General features: G+C 33.9%; 1 long non-coding RNA gene across 1 annotated transcript; it reads right to left on the reverse strand.

Annotated features, from left to right (window-relative positions):
* Nucleotides 1–385: 385 nt before the first annotated feature.
* On the reverse strand, nucleotides 386–4,974 carry LOC135117229 (uncharacterized). Its single transcript, XR_010276722.1, has 2 exons — nucleotides 4,834–4,974; nucleotides 386–696 (listed from the first exon to the last, which is right to left on the reverse strand). It is a non-coding gene; the product is annotated as an uncharacterized LOC135117229 (long non-coding RNA).
* Between the last annotated feature and the right edge of the window lie 3,321 nt (nucleotides 4,975–8,295).

The following is an 8,295-nucleotide window of genomic DNA, read 5'->3' on the forward strand; positions in this document are numbered from 1 at the left end:
ATACTTGAACCATAATGACATTAATGACACTCGTAGTCTGGCATCGACCCTCGGTTAGTGAAATATATATGAATCAAGGCTTTAATTTGTATATTGGTCGTTTCCGAAGTTGGCATGCTGCCATCTACAGCAGTGAAAGTCAGGCTTCGGGGTATAATAGAATTTTAAAATATCGATTTTCAATATACCTGCAACGAAGTACGACATGGCTAGACAGTGGACGATGTATTTGTAGTTAGGTTTTTTAAAGCTGTATAATATTTACTTAAATAAATAAAAATCTGCGGAGGCACTTTTCCACAAAAAGTATACCTACCTAAGAGAAACAATGTGACGAAAAATATGACTGAGTAAAACTGACCATAAACTCAGAGTCAAGTCAAAGTCAAAGTCAAAATCATTTATTAAAATAGGCTAATACGATTAGCACTTTTTAACGTCAAAATTTTACATGAATGACAGCACCCCCAAAACGCCCCCCTTTCACCACTTCCTAGTGTTATGGCTGGAAAGAAGAAGCGGTGAAGAACAAACTTCCCAGCAACACAGCTGTCTATTACAATTTAATTATTATTAATTTATTTTACAATTATACAATTCAATTTCAATTTCATCAATTATTAATTTAAAACACCGAAAAATACAAAATAAAATAAAGCACTTTTATTCCACTTCAGAGCTGCCATCTGCGTTTATCTGTGAAATAATCATTAACATTATAATATGCCTTTTTAACAAGAATTTCTTTGATTTTGTTTTTAAAAGAACTGTCCGTTAATTCCAACAGATGAACCGGAATTCTGTTATAAATGCGTACACAAAGCCCCACAAATGAACCGTGCACCTTATGTAGGCGATAATTAGGTGCGGTCAACTTATGTTTATTTCTAGTATTAAAATGATGTACGTCGCTGTTTTTACTATATGAATCTAGGTTTTGCCTTACGTATATTATATTGGCATAAATGTATTGAGACGCCACAGTCAGAATACCAATATCCTTAAACCTTTCCCTAAGGGAGACTCTAGCACCAAGTTTGTATATAGCACGGACAGCGCGCTTCTGTAGTACGAAAACATTCTCGATATCGGCAGCATTGCCCCACATAAGAATTCCGTAGGACATGATGCAGTGAAAATAGCTAAAGTACACTAAACGCGCCGTGGCTACATCGGTGAGAGCTCTTACTTTCCTGACAGCGTACGCAGCAGAGCTTAATTTACCCGTGATGCCAGTTATATGCTCACCCCATTGAATTTTGGAGTCTACTGTTATCCCTAGAAAAGTCGTAGCATGTACCGTTTCAAGTTCCTCATTGTTCAAAATTACACCGGGACCGAGATTTTTTACATTGGGCAAAGCAAATTTAATACATTTTGTTTTCTTCGTATTCAAAACTAAATTATTGGCTGTAAACCATTGCGTTACTAGTGAAAGACAAGAATTCACGTCATCAAAATCTACTCTATTCCTATCAACTTTAAAAATTAGAGACGTGTCATCAGCAAACAATACCACATCACACAATGATTTTAAATAATATGGCAAGTCATTAATATATACAAGAAACAAAAATGGACCTAAAATCGACCCTTGCGGTACGCCCAAACGAACGGGTAGATTGGAAGATTTGACACCGTTAACGTCAACACATTGCATTCTACCGCTTAAATATGAGCTAATAACACTAAGTGCGCTGTCTCTAATACCATAGTACTTTAGCTTCTGGGTAAGCGTTTCATGTTGGACGCAGTCGAACGCCTTGGAAAGATCACAGAACACCCCGATAGCATTCTGTGACTTCTCCCACGCACTGAATATATGTTTCAGTAGAGCAACTCCAGCATCCGTTGTGGAGCGACCCTTTGTAAAACCGTATTGTTCCGCATGTAAAATATTGTATGAATTAAAATGCCGGAGGAGTTGATTTAAAATTAGCTTTTCAAAAATTTTGCTCAACGCGGGTAGAATTGAGATGGGTCTAAAGTTACCTAGATCGTTCTTGCTCCCGGATTTAAAGAGAGGAATAACTTTACTGTATTTCATAAGTTCAGGAAAGGTACCTGAGTCAATGCACTCATTAAATATACGAGCTAAATAGGGCGCAATATCGTCAATAATACAGTTTAAGACTTTAACAGAGATACCCCATAAATCACCTGTCTTTTTTGAATTTAATGACTTGAAGGTTCTTACTATGTCATAAGGTGAAATATAACTAAAGGTAAATGTGGCTTCACATTGACTAACACTACTACGTAAAAGTTTTTCGGCGTTGGTGGCAGAGGAGTCTAAGCCGCTAGTGGTCTTGATTGGAATATTAGAGAAGAATGTGTTAAATTCGCGAGCTACATCAGAATCTTTCTCATAAACTTGATTCTCATTAATGATTTTATACTGATTATCACGCTGTTTGATTTTCCCGGTCTCGCTATTTATAATATTCCACGTCGCTTTTATTATACTCTTACTATTCTTAATTTTATTACTGAAATACATTGATTTTGCCGCATGACAAACTTTTTTAAACAATTTAGAATAATTCCTAACATATCTAATAAAATTTTCATCAAAATTATAATTTTTCATTTCATACAACTCATACAGCTTAGCTCTACTCTTGTAAATGCCGGGGGTAGCCCACTCATTGAAGTTAGCCGTTTCTTTTAGTACGAGCGTTTTGGTTTTAAAACTAGAATTAAATTCGTATTTTATTATATCAAATAGTGCTCCGTACATTAAATGGGGATTGTTTTTATTTAATATTTCATTGTCTAGTTTCGCGTTAATATTATTTTTAAAACTATTAAAACGACTGGTTGTTAAGGGCCGACATGTTATTTCCCGCTTGATTTTATTCTTTTTATCAGGAAACCGTGCCAGTTGACCACGGTGATCGGAAGGAAGGCCATTGGTAATCAGAGTCTCTGTGGCGCTACAATTAGTAAATATATTATCTAAACAGGTTGACGAGGTTGCCGTAATTCGTGTTGGTTCTAGAAATAAATTTACTAAGTTAAATGATTTAAATAAGTTTAGCAACCTTGTAGTTAAAGAAGATGATTCTAAAATATTAACATTGAAGTCACCGCAAACTAAAAGTGATTTACTAGTGGAATTAAGTTTAGAAAGAGAATTTTCCATTACTGATTCAAAAGTGTTAAAATCACCTGAAGGAGGCCTGTATACACAAATTATAACAAACTGCTCCAGTTCAACACATGATAATTCTACATTGCGCTCGACTGATAATTTTACTATATCTGAACGTTCCTTACACTTTAAATTATTAGATACAATTATAAGAGAGCCACCATGGATGGCTTCCTTTCTAACAAATGAACTTTGTACTGTATAATTACTGTTATTAAGGAATATTATTTCACTATTTCTGTGCCAGTGCTCAGTTATGCACATTACTTGTACCATATAATGTTCAATGAATAAACTTAATTCTAAATCCTTGCCGGAGAGGCCCTGAATGTTTTGATGTACAACATTCAGTTGATGTGGCCCACCCTTTGTCGCACCATGTAGTTTAAACTATCAGGTGTATCAATAGTTGTATTAGTAGAACTACTAATATTATTAAAAGAAGAGGTTACCGTAGTAGAACCCGGGTCAATTTGTATATTATTTGCTATCAATATAGCAATTTGTCGTTTATAATAAAAACTTAGATACATTGTATCATTTGTCACTACAAAATTATTTATAAATTTGTTTGTATCAAAGTACATTATTCTATTATTGTAATGCCTAGTTATATTGTACATTAATAGGTTTAAATTAAATATGTACTGATTTTGTTCTATAGTAAAATTTTTAGAATATGGTAAGGCACAGATTATAAACTTGCAATTTGTTGTATTATTTAATTTTATCATTGACTCAACACTTTCTATTATATTTTGTTTTTTGACTGCTAGACTATCTCCAAATAGCATAATGGCAGTTGAAGTGGTATTAAGGTTTGTCAATTTAATTTTTTCTATTATCTCATTGTAGCTGGCACCGGGTGAACAATTGTTTATTATTTTACTTTTACAATATTGAGAGATTAATTTACCAAAACCAAGACCAAATCTATCAGAAAATATTTGTGATATATTGTTTTGATTTTCCGAATTATTATTATATGAAATGCTTGATGGTGGAATATTGCACTGAACATTGACAACAGGTGGTATTATGTCACTGCTCACTGCTGACTGCATAGTACTAGGCGAAGTTAACTCTGGGTCAGCTTGTACTGCTGGTTGTGAACAAGTACAGTTGTTATATTTATTTTTAAGAGAATCAAGACGGTCCATATTTTCACTACCTAACTGGAGCAGCTCATCGGTAGCCAAAATATGTGCCTTTACTTGATATTGGGCTGTCTCATATTTGTGTGTAATTTTTGTTAATTCGCGTTGCAGTTCAAGCATTTCCTGTTGCAGAACTAGTGTGTCTTGGTCATACATTAGCCTACTTTGTAAAAGTTGGTTAGTGCACAAATTTAACTGATTTTTTAAGTCAACTTTAGTTTTAAGTAAATTATGTAATTTATGTGTGGATTTTTGTTTATGACACACTTTCTTAATTTTTTGTATCAATTTGTTTATTCTTATGTATTTTTTAATCTTTTTGTGACTCAAATTATTAATATGAAGTGAATTTGAAGTAACAAGCTCACTGAAAAGGCGTTGAGTGTCATCACTTTCCTGCTGTTGTTGGGTTTGCTTGAAGCATATTATTGACTTGTGAGCATCATTTAAGCTTGTCTCCAGTTCCTTAATGCGACTCAAAGCCCTCTCATGAGCATCACTACATTCACTAAAAGAACCTACAAAATCCTGTAACCTATCCCGCTGATCCAGCACATCCATATATTGGATGTGTAATTCTGCAAGTTGAGACTTCAATTCAGAGTTTTTACTAATTATTTTCTGAATTTCTTCCTCGCTGTCGTCACGTTCCCTTAACAGTTGTTGACAGAGCTCTTCGGATGTTTTGAGCTTTTCCAGGGCTAACTTCAGTTTCACCTCCATGTCCTTGGCAGTGGCCTTCCTTGTCATAACGAACATGGTGTCAGGTATTTACTGAAAGCGTGGAGTAAACAAGATGAGAAAGACAGAAAAGAATAGTTTTAGGTAATAGGTTTAGGTTGTTGGATTATTTAAAATATGAATTAAGTAGTTTCAAGATTATATAGCATAGAACAGAATGAGTTTGATTTAATTAATAGAAAATTAAGTACAAAATTGAAATGTAGCTATAGATTTTGTTAACATAATTGTCTATAATTTGCCTTCAATGTGTAATGTAACAGAAGTTACTGTTAAAGGAACATGTAACTTATATTAGAATCAAGAATGTATTGGGACTTCTTTAGTTTTATTTGATTTTAATTTTTAATTTTCTAAGATAAGGTAGGTTACAAAACTGATATTTATTTTTATTTTTTTTCCGTTATTCTCACTTTTATAGTAAATAACATAATATACTACCAGAGAATTAGTATAACAAAGCGTGTTACAGTTATAATAGAGAGATACTTCCCGTTAAAATCCGATTAATTTGAACTGAGCGGTTGACAGCTGACCGCCTCCGTGTTGTGTAGATTTTTACGAGTTATCCTTTTGCAATAACGTCACAAACATTTGTACACTATATTTACGACTATTACTATTAAGTTATCAACTTTTTAGGGCGATTTAACAAATTATTCTATTTTAATACAATTTTTAATTATACAGCTGATTTTTGACAAGTCACCCGGCCGGTGTTGCCCAAACATTTAGGAACGTGATTAAAGCCACTAATTACACACACTTTGTCTTCCAAATTCCACTAAGGATTAATATAGGTAGGTACAACCCCTTTCTCAAACAATAACTACAGAAAAACAATAAAATATTCACAACAACAAACAGTAAACAAAACATATCGAAACCCACCGATTTGCTAGTACACAGATACTAAGACAAGTCTCGCCGGGCCATTAAAGTAGTTTGTCACAATCCGCAAGTTTCAGATGGGGAAGCAAAGGGTACGTCGGAGTAAGGAAAGATAAGCGGAGATGCTATAATGCAGGTAGGTCAGACACCTTGTTCTAGGTCAAATACAGTGGGCATGACCAAAGCGGTGAGTTACGAGTGCACTAATGAGGAGTTGTGGTTCTTAGAGATGGCAATAATATTTGGTACACAAAAAGTGGCCGGGTCCAAAGAAGGCTTGTAAGAGTGGAGACATATATTTTATATTCCTCGTTTTTTAACATCCGATTGTTTGCGATCCTTAGGAGATTTTCCGTTATGGCGCCTCTACTATTTTATTCTCCTGTTCTCCATGGGTACGTCGAACATAGAACATCGGCGTGACAACCCTGTAGTTATAACTTTGTGCTTATGTAAGCTACTGTTGTTGGGTATATTCTGGTCAGCAGAATTGGAAAAAAATGCTTTGTTATTTTTGACTGCATTTATTGCTTGATAGAGGATAATGCAGCAAAATTACAAATGCTATTTGCCCAATTAAAAATTATTTTATCGGTCTGCACGAACTTCGTGAAAAACGTTATAATTATGTCTGCATACAATTAGGTATCATGTCTACAAGAATTTATTAGGTGTATCGAGTAAGTCATTTTCTCGTGACGCGAACGGAACTACACAAAAAATTAAGCCATTGTAACATCAAAAAACATCTAATGGAGCATAAAACTTTCCACCACAATTAAGTGCGATTACCAAACGTTCATTTCTAATATTTTCCCTTTCGAAACCACAGACCAGCACCTCGTGACCGATTTTTACCGTTGCCATGTCACGTGTGCTAGTATTTCAATTTATTTTCTACCACGTGTTCTGCTGAAATAAAAACGTGCCAGGAAAAGCGTGGAAACACGGGTTCGACACAAAGTATATATATGTATCTCATTCATGTAATAATATTTGGATGATGTATTCGTTTATTAGGCAAAGAAGTTAAAGTTTTCGGTGTTAGATGGACATATATTGTGGATTGAAACACATTACCAATAGATAAGATTGAAATACCATAAAATAAGAATACCTACAAAATAAGAAATAAAAAATAAGAATACCTACAAAATAAGAGATAAAAAATTCGGAAATCATGTTTTGTTTAAAATACTACTTTCGTAATTAAGAGTAGTATGAATAAGTACGTAAAAAACAATTGAGTCACCTCAAATAAGTTCAACGTCTGTATTCACAAATTGTAATTGTACATTTTATTCATAATGTTTTCCTTAACCAAACGAAAAGTTTCCGCTACACGTGACTGAGTGAAACCAAGTCAATTTGACTTACTTGCTCGAGTACCTACTTGTACTTACATAAGTTGAAGTTTCCTCCACTCTTACTTAGCAAACGAAAATAAAGACAAGCTTAGTGGAGTAATAAAATTACTTGATAGGATTATTACCGCAGGTGTTCCTAAGTTAAGCAAATAAATTGTAGGTGTCAAAATTTTGTCCATTCTAACAATATTGGTCACCATAGTATACTGATATTTCCTTGTAGGTTAGTTTAGATTCGTATTATCGTGATTTCAGTTTTTAATTCAATCGCATTGGATCGTAAAATTTTCGCTTCGAATACTAGTACTCTTAAACGTTCACCATTTCAATGGCAAAAAGATCAACGCTTACAATTTCCTTCCATTAATATTCAAAAACCAAAAAATAATCAGACATATTCAAAAGGGAAGCTAAAAGATTTGTACTTTAATTAAATGCAAACCACTGTATAAATCGCGACGAAAATCCACTTCAAATTCCCTTATAGCTGTTAAAAAATGTTAAAAAGCCTCCCGTTATAATTACGTGGACCTTTTTACTCGCTGCTTAAAAGAGCACTCTCGTTTTATACGACCGCTGGGAAACCGTGAAACACTGCCTTAATAAAAATACCTTAATCATTAAAAAATGTATGGGTATTTTGGACCATGTTTATTCGGAAGGTCATATCGTTTAGTGAGTTCTAAAAGTTTTTATGTTGATGGTGTTTTCTATTGAGTCTATTGGACCCCTGAGTGTAGTCAGGGTTGCTCGTCTTTGATATTGCTTTTCTTTTTAGCGACCTTGAGTTTGTGTTAAGTGTTAAAGCCGTTATTGTTATGGTGCTAAAGGGATTTTTGCTTGTTTGCAATTTTGTGACGTCATCTTTCATTCACGGAGGATGTACAAAGTATGGCGTCAATATTTTTAAGATCTATGAATTAAATCATAATATCAAATAGGTACACAATTACTAGAATTAAAGTATCTACAAGTAGTTTCAAAA

Source organism: Helicoverpa armigera, chromosome 8 (genome assembly GCF_030705265.1).
Source record: "Helicoverpa armigera isolate CAAS_96S chromosome 8, ASM3070526v1, whole genome shotgun sequence".
Taxonomy (NCBI): domain Eukaryota; kingdom Metazoa; phylum Arthropoda; class Insecta; order Lepidoptera; family Noctuidae; genus Helicoverpa; species Helicoverpa armigera.